Raw genomic sequence first — 24,117 nt, forward strand, 5'->3', positions numbered from 1 at the left:
TAGTACATCACACTTCAACATTACACAGTTAAAGCATGTGCTGCAGAGCTTACTGGGCTACTTTTTCCCCAATGGTGTATTTCAAAGTGAATGACATCAACAGCCTTGCCAAAGTAGGGCAATGAAAATTGTAGTGACTGTAAATGGCCTTAAATGCATTGATCCCTACACAGACAGACACACATGCTCTCACAGTTGCCATGTCTGGTATTAGAACTTTTACCTACCTAGCACATCACACTATAGCATTACACAATTATAGCACACACCACAAAGCTTATAGGGATACTCCTTCACCAAATGTGTATTTCAAAGTGAATTACATCAGCAGGCTTGCCAAAGTAGGGCAATGGGGAGTGCAGTGTGTGTGCATGGGCCATAAACCATTCATCTGGAAGCAGACACAACACTCAGGCACACACACAGGTTTAAATTTATACAACTGCTAGATGAATAATGACTTGTACAGTCATGTTACACAGTTATCACAAACACCACATACACTATAGTGCTGAAGGATACCTGTGGCAAATGTCTACGTGATTGATATTTGCACATCATGTGGTTTTAGCCAGTTGGATGTGTGGTGGATGGGACAGCCCTCATGATGGGAGGCTCTTTGTCACTGTCTGTCACTCTCTTCCACACATCTATGTATGGGTAAGTTTGGCCTATTATAGTGTGTTATCCTTGGATATATGTGTGCATTCCTATCCAATGTGTGTGCAAAGTGTGAAGACTGGGAGAAGATGGGTGAAGACTGCCAGCCTGGTCAAATAGAATTTGATGCATAATTCTATCTTTTGTAAAAAAAATAAATGTAAAAATACAGCCTTGTTTCTTAAATGAAAGAAAACACTGTAAAATGTGTATTTCAAGATTGTAGCAACATTGCCATCTGCTGTAAGGAAAACTAAGCCAAGCATTTCAAATGTTCTTTGAAGTAAAATTATCTAAATAGTGGTTCCAAAGCAACTGGCTGAACACATTCTTTCTATTGTCTTAACTTAAGGAATAATTGCTAGAGTGTATGTGTGAAATATTTTTTATTGTTGTAGTTTCATGAGCAGGTGTTAATTTGCTAAATAATGCCGTTTGTTGGCCTGGGAACTCCAGACTAAGTGTCAAAATTATGTAATGTGTATACTGGAAAAACATAAGTGTCAAAATGATGTAATTTGGGAGGACCTAGCAAAGATGTTTGTTAGTGAGTTTAAAAACTATTGTTTAGAGAGAGACTGTGAGCATTTTGATCTTGATATCTCACTTATCAGCACTCTGCCTGTTGTCTTATGAAAGTAGTGTCTTAGAAATATGTTTTCTTGTAGTAATAGCTAGGAACTTAGAAGAAAGTTTGACAAGTGTTTTTTCTGTTATATCAGAACTTTCCTACTGTGTTGTTTTAAGTTTCTGTGTGATCTGTGAACTCTTCGATATCACTGTGGTGTAGTAGTATTGTCTTGTGTTCTTAATTATTTATTATTAAATATTTTTAAAAACCTTTACCTGTGGCTGGTTTGTGTAGAGATAAGTAAGCTCTAGAGTACATTGCATATTTATAGAGTTGATTGTAATAAGCCACTTTAATAAGCCTTAGACTGAATAGTCACATTACCAATTGGATAATAATATTGCACAGTAATAAATGGACACCCATTTAAGGGCCTTTGGGTAGCTGATAAGTATTAACTGGTGGTGGCAGAAATTACTACATATAGTCTGGGTAAAGAGGCACAGCTGGAGAATCTGTGTCAGCTTTTCCCAGGTGTGTCTGTGAAGTTGTATAAATACTTATCTCAAAGTGTGTGTGGTGTGTCAGCTACCTGGGCAGGGACACAAAGTACTGGTGGGACAGAGAGGGTACTGGAGGTTAGTTTTTCAGCTAGGCTGTGATCTGGACCCTATAGCTGTGCCAGTGGGTAGTCTTATTGGGGACCTGGAGAGCAAGGGAGCAACCAGCCCCAGACTGACTGTGATCTCTGTGTGCACTTAAGAGAAAATGTACTTTGCTGTGTGTATTTTTTATCCTTTCCTCTTATATTTTATTTTTTATTTTTATTTTACATTTGTTGACTGGGCTAGTCTAGTTGGATACATGTCCATTTTCAGTAGAGGCCCGGGGAGAAAAGCTCCACAATAAAGAGGTAGTTAAACATAACATTCAAGGATAGAGTTATAGTTGTTACATTCAAAGAGGAATCAAACATATATATTATACAATTATTTAAAAGAAGTACAATACCTATAATGAACTAGCATTAGAATTAGTTGAGACCATAGGTTAATGGGTTTAGTAGGGACTTTAGTGGGCAAGGAGAGTTTTAGTATTAGTCAGGATTAGAGCAGGGGCAGAGCCATTGGGACTTTAATAGGTCTTTGAGGTGTTTTTGAATTGGTAGAGAGGTCATGTGTCTTAGGTTATTTGGGAGGGCATTCCAGGATTTGCCAATGGAATTTGCATAGAGTGCTTCGCCTCCCAAGTTGTTAGACTTGATGGTTTGAACTAGTAGGCTTTTGGATGATCTAAGGGATGTGAGGTTGGAGTAAGGGGTAAGTATTTTGTTCAGTGAGGAGTTTTTCTGGATAATTAATTATTTTAAATGCCTCAGAGTTGGTTAAGTTTGAGTGTGTTGGAGAGTTCTAACCATTCGAGGGTCCTAAGATTTTGGCAGTGATGGGTCCGATAGGGCATCCCTGTTATAAATCTGGCTATGTGGTTATAGCTAGTAGACAGTTTGTTGAGTTCCTTCTTGTTGAGGAAGGAGAATACTGGCGAAGCGTAGAGGAGTGTAGACAGAAGGTGGGTCCTAGCAATAGTTAGTTTGGTGTGGAGTTAAGAAAGTTTTTATTCTATACAAAGACCGAGTTTTGTTTACAGACTTAATGGTCAGACTGACATGTGTATCAAATTTAAGTTTGTTATCTATGGTAACCCCAAAGTTTGGTGTGGGAGATGGGTTCGATTATGATTCCATTGTTGGAGGACAAAGGTTGGGGTAGTGGCATTAGGTGGTTCATTTACTTGGGGGTATTTAGTGTGGGGAAATATAGAAGTAATTTAGTTTTGGATGGATTTAGTAGGAGCTTTAGTTCTGAGAACCATGTTTCAACTAAGGCGAAGCAATTCTGGTTGCAACTTGGGTTTTGCAAAGAGAAACGTCCGAGCATATCAGGGTGGAGACATCTGTATTGAATGCAAGTGACTTTAGGAATGATCGTGTGTAAACTGTTAATAAAAAGGGAAAAAGAAGGGGCCAGTATAGATCCTTGTGGAACACCGATATTAGTGGGGAGTAGGTCTGATAGCCTGTTTTGCCACTGAACCGCCTGCTTTCTACTCGATAGGTAGTCGTTAAACCAACTTATTGTTGATTTACTAAGATGAAAGGTTTGCAGTGTTTGTATTAGTAGATGGTGGTTCACCATATCAAAGGCTTTGATAGGTCAAGAAAAGCGCAGAGGAAATAAGTTTGTTATTGCGGTTTTGGTTGAATCAACAAAGGAGAAGAGCAGAGGTTGTGCTGTGATGGGGGCGGAATCCATGCTGGGTGTTAGACAGGAGGTTATTTTGAGAAAGATGGGTAATGAGCTGTTTATGAACACAGCGTTCCAGGATTTTGGCTAGGGGAGACAGTATAGCTATTGGCCTGTAGTTAGATGTGTCAGTGGAGGATCCACCTTTATGACAATCTCCCTGGTGTTAGTGGTGAGGATTGAGGCTTCTTGATTGCTGGGCCAGGGCACGGTCATCACATGTCTGGTGTCATTGGTGGGACCAGATATCCTCACATTTGTGGTTGGGATAAGATACCCTCACTTGTGGTTTGCAGTGGTGTGGGTAGAGTGACTCCTGTAGCTTATGTACAGTAATCTCTGGAGGTGTTTTGTACTCTAAATCAGCCATGCAGTGCATACTCAGAGTTCAGATCACAATTGTTTTATTTCTTTTGTTAGCTTAGTTAGTCAGGGTGAGCAGGCAGCATGTCAGTATGGAAAGCTGACAAGGAGCCAGCTGGTGGAGATGTGCCAGGCTAGGGGACTGGTGCACGGAAACCTGAATAAGGCAGACCTGATTGCAATATTGGTTACAGCTGAATCAGAAAACAACATCCAGGAGGACAATCAGACTGGCAGTGGAGATACAATATCCTCAGAGAATGGACAGCTCAACCTTTCTGCGAAGGACAAGCAGACTGGCAGTGGAGATGCAATATTCTCGGAGAATGGGCAGCTCAACCTTTCTGCGAAGGACAATCAGACTGGCAGTGGAGATACAATATCCTCGGAGAATGGACAGCTCAACCTTTCTGCAGTGGACGTAAAAATACAGCTGGAGCTAAAGAGACTTGAGTTGGAGGCCAGGCATTTGGAGTTAGAAGCCGAAGAAAAGGAGCATCAGAGGAAGCATGAGAGGGAAATGCTGACTCTTTGCCTGAGTCATGGAGGTAATGGGGAAGGGAGTAACTGGACCCCAGAAGCACAACAAGTCAGTACATTTCTTCCACAATTTAAAGATGGGGATAATTTTGATAGTTTCATTCACATGTTTGAAAGGGTATGCAAACAGTATAGTGTTGACCAAAGGCTCTGGGTACGTTTCTGACCCCCTTACTCCATGGGAAAGCTGTAACTTGTATATCACAAATGCCTGACTCTGTCTGTTTTGATTATACTGCTGTAGAAAAAATGTCTGTTAGAATGTTTTAAGCTAACACCTGAAATGTATAGGAAAACATTTCATGAGTATAAATGCAAGGCAGATGAAAATGTATGTGAATATGTTGCTGAACTGAGCACTTATTTTCATAGCTGAGTGAGTGGATGTCAGGTCACCACTTTTGAAGGGCAGGCAGACCTTTTGGTGTGGGAACAAACCCTTAGCACATTGCCTGAGGATATGAGGATCTGGTTAGCTGATAGACAATGTGCTACTTCAGATGAGTTGGGGAAGAAGAGAGACCTATACCTGGCCAGCAGAGCAGCCCTGTGCAGGAAGGGGACCCCCAGTACTGCTCATGGGTCTAAAGGAACTCATGGTGGGCAGCATAGACTTCCCCAACAAAATCTGCCAGTAGCAGGGGAAGCCACTAGTCCAGGTACATGTCCAGGAGCTAGGGTTAAATATTTTGAATGCAACCAGTGGGGCCATGTGGCATACAGGTGTCCACAGAGGCAAGGTGGGGAACGAAAGGTGAGGGAGCTAGTAAGTGGGAAAGACAAAATGCCAATAGTAGGTTATCTTGAGACAACAGGGGTATGGGGCCACAATCCTGCAGATGTCCTGAGAGGGAAGGATTTGGATGAGGAAGTGATATGTACTTATGCAGTTACATGCAGTGAGGCTAGGAGACAAGCATGTGGGTCTGGTAGCCTGGGGGAGACCCAGACAGACTGCATACTTGCAGCCAGGACTGGTGAGGTGGTTACTTCAGGGAGGGAGCTATGCTGTAGCAGTGATACTGAATGTGAGCCACAGCTGCTTGTGGGTACTGATGTTCTCTTGGACAGGGTAACTGCAAAGGTAGAGGTGAATAGTAGTACCCAGGCTGACAGTGAGGCACCAATGTCAGAGAATGCCAGACTTCCTGTGGAATGGGAGCTGGGAAGGGTTACAAGGAGAGAGTTGAGACAGGCTCAACTCTCAGACCTTACATTGCAAGGCCTGAGGCAGGTAGCTAGGGAGGCACCTGATTCTCAAGGGAAGGGGGGATCTGTATAGTGAGACAAAGGGTTACTCTACAGAGAGTGGACCCCTGAGGGAGGGCTAGAAGGTGAGAGAGTACAGCAGTTGGTAGTGCCTAGAGCCTACCATCTGGCACTTCTAGCCATAGCCCATGATATTCCCTTTGCAGGTCATATGGGCATAAAACATACAAAAAGGCATATTATGCAAAACTTCTATTGGCCTGGAATTTCCAGAGCTGTAACAGGGTACTGCAAAACATGTGAGCAGTGCCAAAAGGTAGGCAAGGCAGTAAACAAGGTGAGAGCTCCTTTGATGCCTTTACCTGTGATTGAGGAGCCATTTCAGAGGGTAGCTATGGATATTGTGGGTCCTCTGAGTACCCCAAGTTCCACAAGGAAAAAGTATATCTTGGTAGTGGAGTATGCTACACGATACCCTGAGGCAGTGACTTTGTCCTGCATTGAGGCAGAGAATGTGGCAAATGCTTTGTTACAGATTTTCAACAAGGTAGGTTTCCCAAACGAAATACTGACTGACCAAGGTGCCAATTTCATGTCAGACCTGCTGGCTTGTCTGTGGAAGTCCTGTGGGGTGAAGCACATGAAGACCACCCCTACCATCCCCAGACTAATGGTTTTGTTGAGAGGTTAAACTCTACAATGAAGTCCATGCTACGGGCATTTGCAGCTCAGTTTAAGAGGGAGTGGGATAAGTATTTGCCCCATCTGTTGTTTGCTTACAGAGAGGTTCCCCAGGAATCCACAGGTTTTTCACCCTTTACGTTTCTGTATGGGTGTATGGTGAGGGGAACTCTAGATTTAATTCAAGCTGAGTGGGAAAGTGAGTGTGAGTCTCACAAGGAGTCTGTTGTGGCATACATCCTAAACCTCAGGACAAGGCTCAGAGAACTCATGGGCTTCACCCAGGAGAACCTGGCAGAAGCCCAACAACAGAAAATGGTGTGGTATGACAGGAATGCTCGAGCTAGAGAATATGCTGTGGGGCAACAGGTAATGGTTCTCATTCCTGTCAGACACAACAAGCTGCAAGCAGCTTTGGAGGGACCCTACAAGGTGGTAAGAAAGGTAAGTGATGTTAACTACATGGTGGAAGTGCTAGGCAGACAGCAGGGGCACAAACTGTACCAAGGTAACATGATGAAACCTTACCATGATTGGGAGGCCCTTGTGCTGAGCATTTACAGTGGATTGCAGGAGGAGTCGGAGGGAGATCTGGGGACTGATCTCCTCAGTGAGGCTCGGGCTGACACCTCGGTGGAAGGGGTAGCAATGTCCCAGCAGCTATCTCCTACTCAGGTTTGAGAAATCTAAACAGTGTTGCAGGAATATGGGGACATGTTCACTGGGAAACCAGGTTGCACCCACCTGGTGCAGTACCATGTGGATACAGGACCCCGAAGGCCTATTAGGCAGGCCCCTTATAGGGTGTTTGAGGGAGTCAAACAGACTCTGAGGGAAGAGGTACAGGAGATGTTGGAACTAGGGGTGATTCAAGAGTGCAACAGTCCCTGGGCCTCACCAATGGTGTTGGTGCTAAAGAAGGATGGCAGCACCAGGTTCTGTGTGGATTGCAGGAAATTAAATAGTCACACAGAGTCGGATGCTTACCCCATGCCTAGGACAGGTAAGGCCCTAGAGCAGCTGGGTGGGGCTAAGTATCTTACAACCATTGATCTTACCAAGGGTTACTGGCAGGTGCCCTTGACTCCCAGTGCTAGACAGAAGTCAGCCTTTGTGACTCCTTTTGGTTTGTATGAGTTCACAAAGATGCCCTTTGGGATGAAGAATGCTGCAGAGACTTTCCAGAGGCTGGTAGATAATATCCTAGCAGGAACAGGAGGGTTTGCCCTTGCTTACCTAGATGATATTGCCATCTACAGCCATTCCTGGCCAGAGCACCTTCAGCATGTCAGGGAGGTGCTGGGTGGACTATAGAGGGCAGGGTTGACCATTAAGCCGAGCAAATGTCAGGTGTGTATGGCAGAGGTCTCCTACCTAGGACATAGAGTGGGGAGTGGTAAGATAATGCCAGAACCTGCCAAAGTGGAAGCTATTCAGGCATGGCCTGCACCTGTTACCAAAAAGCAGGTGAGGCCATTCTTAGGGACAGCAGGGTACTACAGAAAGTTCATCCCTAGTTATAGTACCATAGCTGCTCCCCTCACAGTCCTGACAAGGAAGAACAGGCCAGATAAGGTATTGTGGACCCGAGCATGTGAGCAGGCATTTCAGAAGGTTAAAGAAACTTTGGGAGGACCCCCTGTGTTAGCCACCCCAGATTACAGCAAATAATTTTTTGTGCAGGTGGATGCTTCAAACCATGGGGTGGGGGCTGTACTTAGCCAGATTTTTTCAGAAGAGGTAGAGCACCCAGTGGTTTATCTCAGTCATAGGCTCCAACTCAGGGAGGAACGCTATGCAGCTGTAGAAAATGAATGTCTAGCTATAGTGTGGGCACTGCAAAAACTTCAACCTTATCTGTATGGAAGAAAATTCACTGTATTGACAGATCACACCCCCCTAATATGGTTAAACAGAGCCAGTCAGCAAAATGCCAAGTTGCTAAGATGGAGCCTGGGGTTGAAAGCATATGATATATCAGTGCAGCACCACAGTGGGAGTAGCAATGCCAATGCAGATGTGGTCTCAAGACAGGGAATGTGGGGAGGTACACCCAGATAGACCTAACTCTCTCAAGTGGCATTTATCAAGGGTCACCAGAAAAACTAGTTTGAGTTCTCCAGGGGTGAAAAGATGTGAAGAGTGGGGGAAGATGGGCGGAGGCTGCCAACCTAGTCAAATAGAATTTGATACATAATTCTATCATTTGTAAAAAATAAATGTAAAAATAGAGCATTGTTTCTTAAATGAAAGAAAACAGTGTAAAATGTGAATTTCAAGATTGTAGCAACATTGCCATCTGCTGTAAGGAAAACTAAGCCAAGCATTTCAAATGTTCTTTGTAGTAAAATTATCTAAATAGTGGTGCAGAAGTGGCAGGCTTAACACATTCTTTCTATTGTCTTAACTTAAGGAATAATTGCTAGAGGGTACATGTGAAATGTATTTTATTGTTGTAGTTTCCTGAGCAGGTGTTAGATTGCTAATGAATGCAGTTTGTTATCCTGGGAACTCCAAACCAAGTGTCAAAATAATGTAATGTGTATACTTGGGAAAACCTAAGTGTCAAAATGATGTAATTTAGGAGGGCCTAGCAAAGATGTTTGTTAGTGAGTTTAAAAACTATTGTTCAGAGAGAGACTGTTAGCATTTTGATCTTGATATCTCACTTGTCAGCACTCTGCCTGTTGTCTTATGTAAGTAGTGTCTTAGAAGGATGTTTTCTTGTAGTAATAGCTAGGAACTTAGAAGAAAGTTAGATAAGTGTTTTTCTGTTATATCAGAACTTTCCTACTGTGTTGTTTTAAGATTCTGTGTGATCTGTGAACTCTTAGCTATCACTGTGGTGTAGCAGTATTGTATTGTGTTTTTAATTATTTATTATTAAATATTTTTAAAAACATTTGCATGTGGCTGGTTTGTGTAGAGATAAGTAAACTCTAGAGTACATTGCATATTTATAGAGTTGATTGTAATAAGCCACTCTAATAAGCATTAGACTGAATAGTCACATTACCAATTGGATAATAATATTACACAGTAATAATTGGACACCCTTTTAAGGGCCTTTGGGTAACTGATAAGTATTAGCTGGTGGTGGCAGAAATTATTACTGTATAGTCTAGGTAAAGGGGCACAGCTGGAGAATCTGTGTCAGCCATTCCCAGGAGTGTCTGTGAAGTTGTATAAATACTTATCTCAAAGTGTGTGTGGTGTGTCAGCTACCTGGGCAGGGACACAAAGCACTGGTGGGACAGAGAGGGTACTGGAGGTTAGCTTGCCAGCTAGGCTGAGATCTGGACCCTACAGCTGTGCTAGTGGGGAGTCTTATTGGGGACCTGGAGAACAAGGGAGCAACCAGCCCCAGACTGACTGTGATCTGTGTGCGCACTTAAGGGAAATTGTACTTTGCTATGTGTATTTGTTATCCTTTCCTCTTATATGAGATGCCCTCCCTGGTATTAATGGTGAGGATTGAGGCTCCTTGATTGCTGGGTCAGGGCACGTTCATCACACAAAGCATGATTTGTGTGCAATGTGGAGTGTATGCACAAACATTTGTGACTGTCAGATATGTATAGTCCACTGTTGTTGGCAGACATGGGCTTCATTTCTGTAAGTGTGGGAGCATGCCCACTAAGACGTATCATTATTTTGTTGTCAGACACGGGCTTTGTTTTTCTAATGGGAGCATGCCCAGTATGATGTTTCATTATTTTGTTGTCAGACATGGGCTTCGTTTCTCTAAGTGCGGAAGAATGCCCGGTATGACCTTCTGTATTGAATGTCTGAATCCATTCCAGGTAGTTTGTATTCCAGTGCAGGCTTTTGTGTTCTACACCTACAGCTAGCAACCTGTTTCTGCAGGATATCTGTAGCTCGGTTGATAATATGAGGTCAAAATGGGCAAAGAATAGTGGGTTACTGCAGGTAATTCTGTCTGTGCTGCTTCTGCTACATGGTTTTGGTGTTAGCAGAGATATTCAGACATATGTACTGTTTTACACTGTGATGTTTTATGTCATCAGCTACTGTCAAGTATACATATTTGCTTGCAGTAATTTCCTGGGGAACACAGGGTGAATGAAGCTGTGTCTAGTATTGTGGTCTGCAGCCTACATATTCTTGCACAATCATGCTATTCTGGAGGGGAAGCTGCAGACACTTGCTGATGGGTCAGTGTAAGTGGTTCAGCACCTTGGTACAGTGGTGGTTGAGGATCCCATGCTTCTACATCCATTGATGTGACAGTATGGCCATATCCTGCTGTGGCCATACTTCACAGCTGTACAGATTCACACAGGTTACCCATAGGCAGGGCTCATATTTCTGGTCATTACCCCTTCACATTGTGGTTTACAAGCAGGTTTGTAGCCACCCTTTCCTGTGTTTGCAGGCAGGGATAGTGTGTGCACATGGCAGAGTTTCAGACTTCACACACTCCATGGCATCCATGCTCCTACCTCCCCCCTGTTATTCTATCCTCTTCCAAACATTATGCAGACATTATCTGATAAGTTCCCCTATAGTTATCACTTCATCCCAGCAGTATTTTGGGGTTTGTCCACAGTTCATGCAGTTGGACATGGTGGACATGTTACTGGGATTTGTCGACATGGCCTTGCATATGGGTACTGTGGACTGTGTTATGTTATTATTTGGGAGTCCATGAGATAGCACACATTGGCAGTACAGGTGAGACACAGGCCTTTGACAAAGGACTGTAGGGCATTTGGTGATGATGCAGGCCATCTGTAGCAAGCCGTTGCATTGTGTCACTCCTACAGTCCTAGGCTGCAAGCCACTATATTCCCCTGGGGTGACAGGGTAGGTGTGTAAGTTGTTAATGTCAATAGTTTCTGTCATTATTGATCCAGTGGTGTGGATGCTAGCAGGGTGCTGCTTACAGCTAGGGACACACCTGCATTGGACACCTCTTCAGCATGCTGTATTCTGTGGCTATTTCCATGCAGAGGTGTGGGTCATATTGTACTCATTCCCAACAGCAGAGATAAGACCTGTGAGGTACCAGTGGCTGATGGCAGGGTGAGCTGGGTACATGTGTGCTATGGAAGCTATTTGCAGCTGACTCACAGATATACGTGGGGCATTCCACTTATGCTGGCTTGTTCAGCGACATCAGCAGTTTTTCAATACTTCATACCTGTGACCTTTGTGGTCTGCCAGTGCTTGGGCAGATGACATCAGTATTCCATACTACAAATCCAACTAATGTGCTGCTAACCTGTATGTACACTTCCAAATGTGTGTCCATTTGACAGTAACATTTTATACACTGTCTGTCTAGGGTACTTCCACCTGTGTACTGTTTGTATGTCTGGGCCCACATTCATGCCATGCCCATCTTTCAGATGGTGACAGATATTACATCTGAACAATTACTATGGCTTACTGCTGGAATGTGTCTTGCTGGGATGCATTGTGTTTCGCACTGCATTTGTGAGAACTTGGCCCTGTCATCGGCAGTACTGGCCAATGGCCACCAGGACAAAACCCACCATGCCTACATGCTGACCACTCTCACACAATATACAACACACACCAACCTAACACACACAGTCCTGCATATTGTACACGTGGTACAATCTATCCTGCTACTTTGGCCAGCTCAGGTAATCTGTGCTCCACTGTTATTATACCTACACATTTATTTATTTATTTATTTTACATTTGTTGACCGGGCTAGTCTGGCTGGATACATGTCCATTTTCAGCAGAGGCCCGAGGAGAAAAGCTCCACTAAATACTAAGTACATTACAAAATATTACAAATGTTTATAAGTAACAAATTAGAAAATCATAACATCACACAGAATGCAAGATAGATTCAGGAGAAGCACATTTCGATGAGCAGTTAATACCATATTAGCAATTTTACATAGAATGTACCTAGGTCGATTAGTACTGTAAAAGGAGAAGAAATAAGACAGATACTAATAGGAAGAGTGAAGGAGAGATGTAGTATGAGAAAGAAAAAGGTTAGCCTGGTGTACTGCAGGAACAAAGCCAATGATTTAGGTAGTACAGTTTAATTTTCTGTTTGAATTGAGGCAGGGATGTAGTCAAAGTTATGTCACAAGGTAAGAGATTCCAGCATTTACCTATAGTGTTAGTGAAAAGAGAACAACCTGCTGTGTTGTTTGCCTTTATTGATTTAGTCATAAGTTTACTAGAGAGCCGAGCGAGCGCAGTTCAGATTATTATACGGGATTAGGAGTTGAGAGTATAGGGTGTTGTCAGGTAGGTGTAATTTGTGAGCTATAGTGAGTTGAGGAATTTTTAGGTAGTTTTGAAATTGAGCCAGCCTTGCTTTAGATTTATACAGTGGTGAGTCCTAAAGGGGTTATAGGCTGTTATTATAGCAAGTTTCAAGTTTGTTAAGATTGTTTTTCTTGAGGTTGGTATAAATGGGAGAAGCATATAGGAGAGTAGATAGGAGATGGGTTTGAGCACATTTTGGTTCTTGTTGCTGGGGTTAGAAAAGGTTTAATACGATATAGGGATCCAATTTTTGTTAACAACCTTGATGGTGTTGTTTATGTGCTGATCGAAGGAAAGATGATTGTCAATGGTTATTCCAAGAAGTTTAGTAGTTGGATCAGTGATGATAGTGCCATTATTAGAAGAAATGGTAAAGTTTAAAGGGGGGACGAGAGGTGGGGGAGAAGAGGAGGAGTTTAGTTTTTGCATTTAGTAGGAGAAACCATTTAGAAAACCAAGTTTCTACTTTGTTAAAGGTATTTTGTGTTAAGGAGGTCAGTTCAGTAGAAGAAGAGCAGATATGGTAGAATCATCTGCATATTGTATGCAGGTAGCTTGTATAGCAGTCTGAAGATCGTTATAAAGAGGAACAGAAGTGGACCTAGAATGGAGCCCTGGGGAACTCCGATGGAAATGGGCAAGAGAAGAGATGTGATATTCCCAAATTACTGCTTGTTGTCTGTTGTTAAGGTAAGATTTAAACCAATTTGTGGCTAGTTTATCACAAGGAAGAGATTCGAGAATATTGATTAAGAGAGTGGTTAACCATGTCCAGCTTTGAGAGATCAATGAAAAGCGGAGGAGAGAGAATGGTTGTTTGATTTTTGTTGATAGTATCTATAAAGGAGAGAAGGGCAGTGGTGGTACTATGATGGGGTCTAAAACCATGCTGGCAGTTTGCTATTATGTTGTGGAGGAGAGGTGGTGTACCAGTTGCTGGTGAATACATTTTTCCATTATTTTTGCAAGGGGTGAAAGAAGCAATTGGTCTAAAGTTGGAAAGGTCAAGGGAGTTTCCACCTTTATGAAGTGGTATAATATAGGAGACTTTCCATATATCAGGGATGGTTCCTTCTTGGATAGTTCTGTTGATGAGTAAGGAAATAGGATAAGCAATTTCTTTAGCTTTCTGAAGGAAAAGAGAAGGGAGCTTGTCAGCAGAATGCAGGGTTTAAGTTTGTGAATGAGTTTGAAGATGAAAGAGGTAGATATAGGTTTTAGAGCGAAATTGAGGGAAGAGGTAGTTCTGTTAGGTGGTATATGAGAGTTGTTAGTGTTCATTTGTTTGGCTAGGGTTTGAATAGTTTCAGAGAAAAAGAGTTGAAAGCATTGGCAGTCTGGAGAGGGTTTCTGGGTCAGCATTTAGAGGGAATGAGTTTCGCAGTTCCTGGGAAAGAAGTCTATTTACTGATGACCAGAACTGTTTAGGGTTGTTAATATGTGTTTCCTGGAGGTTACAGTAGAAGTTTTCTTGTCAGAGATTATTGATTTTTGCTAAATTACGAAGCTGGGAATTTAACTAAGTCAGGGTTTAGTTTATTACATCTCCAAGATTTCCATGCTTTGTTTCTAGCAAGCATGAGTTTTTTTGTGTTGGTGGTCAGCCATGATTTGGTCTTTACTCTAATAGAGCGTTCTGGTGCATGAGAATCAAGTATAGATAGGAATGTGGAATTAAAGAATAATACTGCTTCTTCTAGGGGGAGTGATTTTAAGCAATTCCAATTACATGCACGCAGTTCGGCTTTAAAAGGTCTATGTTAAAGTGTTTGACTGATCAATTAGCCTTGTATTTGGGAGGTTAACAAATTCTGATTTTGTCTAGAAATGTAGGTTAGGCAGTGGTCGCTGATGTCATCAGGCATAATACCTACCTTATAATGTGTCTTAACTTTATTAGTTAGTATCCAGTCTAATATACTCTCTTTCTTACTGGGTTTATTGACTCTTGTAGTTGAGGTAATACTTTGTGAAAACCCATGTAGGTTAATATGGGAGGTGGGATTGACTGTATTTATAGTGTTCCAGTCTATGTTAACGTCACCAAAAATTATGGCTTCTTGGGGGTAGTTGGTAGAAACCCAGCTTAAAAAGTCTTCTAGTATTGGAATGTTATTACCTGGGGAAGATACAAACAAATAATGTAAATAGATTTTTTGGGGTTAAGTTGGAGTTTAATAATGATGGTTTCTGTTTTGCTATTTAGGTTTGGGCATTCTGGTTGAATAGATATGTTAAGTTGATTTTTGAAGAGTATTGCTACTCCTCCACCCTTACGTTTTAGCGCGATTGTGTCTTATTATGTTATAACCTGGGGTACAATCTCTGAGTCTTTTGTGCCTGGGGTAAGCCAGGTTTCAGAGAGGCAAAGGATGTCAAATGAGTGTATATCTAAGAGGGCATGGATGAAAGGTATTTTGTTATTTATGCTTTGGATGTTAAGGTGTCCTATAAGGAAGTTATTGTTGGGGTTAGGCAAGCAGTTTTGGGGAGGTGGTGAGGTAGGGCCAGGGTTGGGGTGGATGTCTCCATCTAGTAGAGTAGGATTAATAAGTTTTGTTAAGTAGTTCTTATTTAGAATTGTTAGAGATTTTGGTTTTGCAAGATAGTAGGGGGTATGTAAGGTGATGTTGCCTATGGAATTTAGATAGGTGATAACTAGGGTGGAATTAACATTAGGGTAGGTTGTGAATGTGAGTCTAGTAGAGGTGTGTTTATGTGTGGAGATAAGAGAGTTATCTAGTGAAATTTCAAGAAAGGTGAGAAGGTATGTAGAAAGAAGGGTGGTTGTGATTATAGAGAGTACAGGCATAGTTGTATGTAGGGAGGCATCATTTAGTAATTAGAGAGGTGAGGAAGTAGAGGAAAGTGTAAAGGGAGAAAATAGAATGTGGTAAGCAATATAGGAAAGTCTGTAGTTTAAAGCAGTAGGTAGATAAGAAAGGATATTAATTGAAAAAGAAAGAAAGGCTGGAGTGTAAGGAAAGTGTAAGGAGAGAAGTCTAGGTAATAGTGAAAGGTAATAGAAGATGTGGTCTTGGGGCAGAGATAGAGTAGGAAGGGATGTACTAAGGCTGGGGAACAATTTGGCGAAGGAGTAATAGGATAGGAGGGCTAGGGGTGTGGCTATAGAGCTATAAATGTAGGACCCGGGGTGGGTGGGAATTGGGGGTAGGGAGGGCGCAGTGAGCCGGACAGGGCAACGAGAGCGGTAAAAACAACTGAGGTATAGCCAGGAGACAATCAGAAAAGCAGGTGAGACTATAGGAGCAGCAGTGTCAATAGGAAGGGTAAGATAGGAACCAGATACCAGAGGGATAGGAGAAAGGTAAGGAGGAGTATGACAGAAAGAGTACTGAGGATTTAGGAGGAGATGAGTGAGGTGTAATGGAAGAGTAGGGCAGGTTACTGGAGAGATATCAGCACAGGTGGTAAGGAGAATAGGCAGTCGGTAAGGAAGAAAATGGAGGTAGAGGATGGAAAACCAAATTAGCAGAGTAGACTGAGGAGGGATAATCAGGGGAAATAGGAGGAAGCAAAGAAGAAAGAGAGAGAGTAGCGCCACCTAGTGGCTGGTATAGGTAAATGAGAGGTAGAATGGGAAAATACAAACAGGACAAGGGAATGAAAAAAGAAAAAAATGAGGGCAGGAAAGGTGAGAGTGAGGGGGTTTTGGGGATAAGAGGAGGTACTGGCTGCTAGGCACACAAACAGGCAGAGTAATGGACTCTGAAGGTGGACCTATACAGAGGCTAAAGAGGCAGAAAGAAGCCCAAGACCTACTTTCAGTTCCTTGACTGTAGATCAATATGGGAGGTAGGCAGATTTTCAGTCACTGTAGTCAGGGCCAGGATGATCCAACAGCAGTAGGGCTTAAAGCTGGACAAGATTCAGTAGGGATGGTGCTATTAACTTCTAGGGGAGAGAAGAATAACAGTCTTAGCATAGATGTTAAATTGAACAGGTACAAAACACAGCCAAATTGGTAAGGATTAACAAAGGTACAACAGCAATATTATCAGCAGTCTAACAGTAAAATTATCTAGCAATCTAACCTTGTTGAAACAGCTTGTCTAAAACTAACCCTGATAACATTAAGAGCGGAAAATACATAAAACTATCAATAGTGAGCTAGAAATAAATCAAGCAAAAATGTATATCTGGATCTACTTGATAGACTCTAAACAATAGATATTATGAGTTGCAACAGTCATGTGACCAGCTGGTAACTCACCAGAGTAATATATTATATGCAAGTCATTATGGGATATAGGGAGGTTAAACTATTTGTAAAGCTAAATTAAAAGTATGTAGTTGGACTTACTAACAGTAGAGTAAGTGATACAGCTATTAGGGTACTATGTAAGAGGTACGCCAGAGTAGAGAATCCAAGGTACTGATTCAAGCGTTGCAGAGGTTCTATCAGAGATGAACCAAGAGTACATCCCTTATCTACTGTAGCTCACTGCAAGGAGTGTAGCGTTTAGGTACAGCTAGGCTTAAGCGAGCCTAGTATGCAAAATGGGTAAATGGTTGGTAACAAGCTCCAAATAAGGCTAGCAGCAGAGGCATCTATGGAAAATAAGCCATCAGTGCGGGTCATAGGATAGTTGTAAGCACCTTAGCGTATTTGCACCAGCATACCAGCTAACGATAAAGAAGCCCCACGTGTGGTGCGTTTAGTAGCAATGGGCTGTAACTCTACGATAGCCTGGCCAGGTACTAACTTGTCTAGATAAGTGTACAGGCAGAAAGAAATACAAAGTAGAGCAGGAAATAGTATTAGTCTGTACCTCTTAACACATCTAACACAGTGCAAACGCTTTAACATAACACATCTAACACAGTACAAGCTTTTAACGCTTAGCGTTTTAGTGAAAAAAAGCAGGAGTAATCTAGGCAACATCAGTTTGTACTAAGATGCATGAGCAGGTCTAGCAGAAAAGTATAATCACAACACAGCGATGTAATAGTGCTAAATACAATGCTATAGAGATAAAAGCGAGCAGATTACTACAACAGTTTTAAGAGCTTAAAAATGCAATGCGACTATGTTGAACTACATTTAGCAGCAAACATCAAGTAATGCAGCGGATAAAACAGACCCGATGCCTGAAGCTGTTAGTCCGAACCCTGGGTCCTTGTTTAAGAACCAATGGTGCCTCGTCGAATAAATAAAGACTTCACAGTAGCATAGTGATTAGGACTACTAGCGACAGTAATCACTGATAAATACAGTAATAAGTTCAGCTATTTGTGACAACATCAAAAATTCCATGCAGAAAGCTCAAGGTAACCATAACCTACCAGAGATAACTCGCCAAGGCAGGGCGCACAGCAGCCAGGGACCTGGACGGTGGAAGGAAGTGAAAGGGGTGACGCAGGTACAGGAAGGGGTATAAGTAACTTCAGCGGAAGAAGAGGACAGGGAAAAGAACACGGGCTATAGGGAAGGGTAGGCGGGACCAAAGGAAGAGGGTAGGGGACGGAAAAAGAAAGACAGGGGAAAATAAGTGACGTGGTGTTAAGAAGGGAGATAACTAACAACTGAGGTATAGCCAGGAGACAATCAGAAAAGCAGGTGAGACTATAGGAGCAGTGTCAATAGGGAAGGGGTAAGATAGGAACCAGATACCAGAGGGATAGGAGAAAGGTAAGGAGGTATGACAGAAAAGAGTACTGAGGATTTAGGAGGAGATGAGTGAGGTGTAATGGAAGAGAGTAGGGCAGGTTACTGGAGAGATATCAGCACAGGTGGTAAGGAGAATAGGCAGTCGGTAAGGAAGAAAATGGAGGTAGAGGGATGGAAAACCAAATTAGCAGAGTAGACTGAGGAGGGCTAATCAGGGGAAATAGGAGGAAGCAAAGAAGAAAGAGAGAGTAGAAGCCACCTAGTGGCTGGTATAGGTAAATGAGAGGAGAATGGGAAAATACAAACAGGACAAGGGAATGAAAAAAGAAAGAAAAAATGAGGGCAGGAAAAGGTGAGAGTGAGGGGGTTTTGGGGATAAGAGAGGAGAGGTACTGGCTGCTAGGCACACACGCAGGCAGAGTAATGGACTCTGAAGGTGGACCTATACAGAGGCTAAAGAGGCAGAAAGCGAAGCCCAAGACCTACTTTCAGTTCCTTGACTGTAGATCAATATGGGAGGTAGGCAGATTTTCAGTCACTGTAGTCAGGGCCAGGATGATCCAACAGCAGTAGGGCTTAAAGCTGGACAAGATTCAGTAGGGATGGTGCTATTAACTTCTTTCTATTCAAATCACATTTTCAGATGTATTTCGATTTTTAGTTCACCAGTAGTTGGACGTGGATTTCAACGGATACCTGCACAGCAGAAAATTCCAAGAATTTCAAGAATAACTGCATATATCCTTTTCACCAATACTGCATCTCCCAAGAAACTCAGGTTCGCTTGTTTTGCACCTCTGCTCCCCTTGAAAGTGTAGCTGAGTAACGGTGTTCTTCATTGATGGATCAACAGCATTCAAGTAATCTGATGGGTCTGCCTTCTTCAGATTCTCAAGCTGCAATGTAGGAGCTATTTTCATTTACTACATTTCTACTTAGGATTGTGGGGGGGGGGGGGCACACCTGACAACTATACACATTTGCTATGACTGTACTGGTATTTCAGGTACTCCATTTCATTCTGTATTCTGACCTATCATGCAGACTAGAGGCATATCAGTGTACTACAGTTCTTAGGTTTTATTGGCCTACATTTTAGTTTCAGACTTCTTACCCTTCAGATCTAACATCCCACTGCCTGACCTGTTGTAGTATGTCTGTGTAGGTCTGGAGGGGGGCTGTTCTCCATAGCCATCAATCAGAGGCCATAGCACAACCTTTCATTGTGTTTGTCTATGCCATTCCTGCTAGCTGAGACTGTTGTTAGGTATGTGAGCCTCACTGACTGGCATGTATGTGTCCTATGGACACACATTTGGCCCACCACATTTCCTGCAGTGGGTTTTGTCACCTTGTCTACTACTGGCTACTATGTTGATACCAGTATTTGTTACAGATTTCATGCTGCCAATACAGGTGTCTACTATCTGCTGGCATCCCATTCAGCCACCCAATTCCATGCTTATATCCATACCACAGATAGAAGTAACAAAACATACTACTCCATTCAGCAATTGATAGGGAGAGTGACTTACCTTGTGGTTGTGCCAGTATTGAGGATGGTGCTGGAGGACTGACTATGTTGGATGCACATAGTACACTCCCTATACATGGCTAAGCACAGGTAGTGTCATGTTTGGCATCCCTTTTACTGTATGTGTGAGTCAGAGAGAGGTGTCATTCCCTGGGTTCCTACCATGTCAGTGTATGTCCTATGTGTAGCCTCTTTGCCAAGGCCTGGGCATACTGGGCATTCTGCCTTCTGCCTACTGGGGCAGGCTCAGGTTGTTCCTCCTCCGAGTCACTCTGTGCTTGTGCAGGCCTTGGCAAGGGTGGGGGGCTGTGTGGCCCTGCCCCATGCTATTCCTACTACAGCTGTTTCTGCAGGATCATATTGTGTAGCATAGCACATACAATGACAATTTGGGTACATGTAGCTGGTGAGTACTGCAAGGCTCCACTGAATATGTACACTCACTGGAACTGTGACTTGAGCATCCCAAATGCATGCTCTATTATGATTCTGGTCTGTGCGTGTGCCTCATTATGGAGTTCATGTTTGGGTGTGTGTGCATTTCTGATGGGTGTCATCAGCCATGGCTCCAGTGCATAACCAGCATCCCCCACTAGGTGGCCATACGGGATGTCCTCATTGAAAAATCTCTGGTACAGCTGCATCATATGCCAGATGTGGGAGTCATGATAGCTTCCAGGGCAGCCAGCACACACATTCATTATAATGCCCTGGGCATTGCACATGACCTGGCAGTTGATGGAGGGGAAGCCCTTGTGATTTATGCAGACTCTACCCCACTCACTGGGTGGTGCTTTGATGTGTATGTGCATGCAGTCTATAGCACCCACTAACTCAGGGTATTCTGCTATTTGGTGGAAGAGATGCATATTGCTGATCAATGCCTCATGGGTGTTGAGGAAATATAAGTGTTGACCGGCATGTGCTGACATGGCATCCAGGAACTGGTGGAGTACCCCGGATGCTGATGCATGTGAGATCCCCATGATATCCCCAGGTGGCCCTTGGAAGGTAACTGTGGCTAGTATTCTTAGTCCTACACGTACCTTGGTATCCACTGAGATGGGTTCCCCTCTGTTGGTTCTGTGTGTGAGGCGTGGCTAGTACAGCTCAACAATTTGCTGTAGGAGGTCCCTGTCCACCCTATAGCGCTCCACTATCTCCAGCTCATATAGCCAGTGGTAGGTTACCCTGGGACTGTACAGTCTTCTCCTTCTCCTCACTGTGGGTTGGTCATCAGCATTCTCATCCTCACCACCCTCAGCCTCTTCCACATGTTGATTTATGAGAGCAAATACAGCCCCTATCATTTTGTTGCTTTTGTTAGGTAAAATTTCCCCATTTGTGTACACCGGTGGTGTAGAGTTTGTTGAAAAAAACAGAGGGAAAGGTGTTTGCATAGCTTATAGTATTGTGCTGGGCTGGGCTGCTGCCTGTGTAATTGGTTGATTCTGATACATTTCACCTGCCAGCTATGCTAGTTCTCCTTGATTACCTTCCTACTGCTGTTTTCCCTTCCCATTGTCTTCCTGTTTAAGCCCAGAGGTGCGCCGTGCAGACACAATGCTCAGATGTGCACGGAGCTATTTCCTGGTTTACTTTTTTTTTTTGGTTTAAAACACGGTGCATGGCGTGCACACCTGTTTAGGCAATGTAAAGTGTACTTGGCAGCTTCAGACACACCCCCTTCCTTAGCTCTGCTAAGCTTAGGGCAAACCGGAGCCACAGGGCTCCAATAAGCTTACAGTATGCCTGACACACCTCTCTATGATGTCAGCTAGCTCTTAGGGTTGCACCATGGTCTTCCTGCACCTACACGGTTGGGTGCAGGCTAGCCATGAAGGGAAATCTGTGATTCAGTATCATTCCCCTCTTTTGCATAGGATTGCTACTCCCTAGTTACAAGTCCCACACTGAGCCTTCCCCCTTAGCAACCACTATTCACTGGCCTTGTTGTCTTCTGCCTGACATTGACTACAATGGCAAAATTGTGATTTTGCAGGTAAAGCTTTTTTTAGGGTTTTTCTTTTATTTTCCAGCCGATCCCATTTGCGCTGCCCTACGCCTAAACGGACGAAATGGGCCAAAAAAAAAAATAAAAGCTATTTTTTTTTGCAACTGTTTTCCATGCCAATAGCCATATATTTGGCCATTGGCATGCTTTATACACTATGTATACCCTTTATTTGGAGCTGTCATGGCTCCATTTTGTAGTTTTCAGAAATGTACTTGGTTACTATCCGAGTACATTTCTACAGGTTACACTAGTCCTGCACAGATGGCTGCCAGCTTCCTGGATTGCAAATTCACCTCATTGGCATGGTTTTCACCTGCAAATGGGGTAGTTTGCATAGAGGAGCAGTGTCCATGCAGGAATAATGCAGGAGCACTCGTGCATGTCCCTTGAGCTTGTTCCTGGATCTCTCAGCAGCTATATTGCCTCCTGCAGCACCTGCACTATTCCTGCATGCAGTGCAGAGCTTGCTGAATCCTTGGGATAGTCTTTCCCAGCAGATGATTTTATTTTTATTTTTAGGTATGATACATTCTAAACTAGATACAAGCTTTAAAACCTTCGAAGGCATCACTACAGGATCTGTGCCCCTTTCTTTTCTCTGAAAATGTTACAGCTTTTATACATACTGATCTCAGTTTAACACTTTTGTCATATTTTACGTTTTAGATTTTTGTTTTATTGGTCAGTGAATTGGACCACCACAAACTTCATTAACACTGCAACTAATATGCTGTTAATTCAAAATGTAGTTGCAGTAATAACACAGCAATTAAAGGCAAAATATACAAAGCAGTAAAATAAATGTTTAGGTCACTCTTCAGAAATAAATGAATAGATGCTACAATTTAATACAGGGAATAAAATAAAACACAATATTATTTGCAAATCTGTAGATATTCCTATGCTGTACAAGCCCCCCTCCCCTCTGTCACACACAAATTAACAGTTACATAGTTACATCTGTCAATTTGTCTACATTTTGTTCAATTGCAGGGAAGGTGAAAGAGAACAGATTATGGTGGTTCATGCAGATGGGCAGGAAGGCATAAGACATTCTGGTGAAGAAGACTTGGGAGAGATATAAAGAAGGTAAGAGAAAACAAGGATGTCCTGCAAAGAGATGGATGGATTGCATGAGAGAATACATGTAAAAGTCAGTTATGACTATCGAAAAAGGTAGATAGGTGTGATAGTTGGTATCACACCCTATGACCATGTAGAAAATGGGGAAAAAATGTAATTATAAATGAAGATGATGACGATGATGATGATGATGATGATGATGATTTGCATTACATGACTATGGGTCTGCAGAAATTCTGTTATTAGATATTACTTTCAGGTTTATAGCAGACTTCCTATGTTTTGAGATAAACTTTCACTGTTTTGAAACATATTGTTTATATGGGTCTGACTGGGGTTTCTCATTCTTCCCTTTCCCTTAGTATCCCTCCTCCCACATCCTTCCCTTCATTTGCTCTTAGAATAAGAATGGTATAAAGGATTTATTTTATTACTGCATTTGTTATGATAACCGTAGCATGCATTTAGCCAAAGTTCCTTTCCAAGGCTAGCCCAGAAAGGAAAACACAGATTAAGGGTATGTAAGCATATGGTTGGGTTAATTAAGCACAAACATAACCGTGATCTCACACTAACTGCAATATATAGAAATATGATAGGGTCACTAACCATAACTAAGTTGTATTGCATGGAGCGCAATTATTATACTCAAATCTGGGAATATATAATCTTTTCCATAGGGCAAGATTCAATCTTAATAGCACTAAGGGGTGCTTAAAAAAGGCTTGTTTAAGACACCCTTAAAGTACTGTTAAGATTAGTTCTTATGCAAGTGACTTACAGCAGACAGTCCCCCAGATTTACTAATCTTCCATGCAGGACTAGCTTAGTCCTGCACGGAAGCAGCCGTTTAGGAGCAGGACGGCAACACGCCATGCATATTAATGAAGGTGTGCTGCCTGAGCTCCTAATCTTACATGGAGCGTGTAAGAGTGCAGGCGGCATGTCTGAGAGCAGAGAACCCAGAATATACATGCCCCTGCAATGAAGAACAGCAGAAAGCCCAAAAGAATGAGTGAGACCGCTCATAGGTGTCCGCATACCCCCAGCAACATCCCCGCACATGTACAAGAGCAATAGTAAACACAAGCAATATAAAGATCCTTTTAATTTTTTTTATGAAACAGATTAAATTTAACCATAGGTGCTTGGGTTTGCCCATCGCTTAGCTACGGTTAATGCAGCTTAAATGGCAGAAGAGGATAAAAAGGAAGATATATGCAAATGAAGCAGTATAGCAATA

The sequence above is a fragment of the Protopterus annectens genome, chromosome 7.part0, assembly GCF_019279795.1.
Source record: "Protopterus annectens isolate FY-2018-M chromosome 7.part0, PAN1.0, whole genome shotgun sequence".
In the NCBI taxonomy this organism is placed as follows: domain Eukaryota; kingdom Metazoa; phylum Chordata; order Ceratodontiformes; family Protopteridae; genus Protopterus; species Protopterus annectens.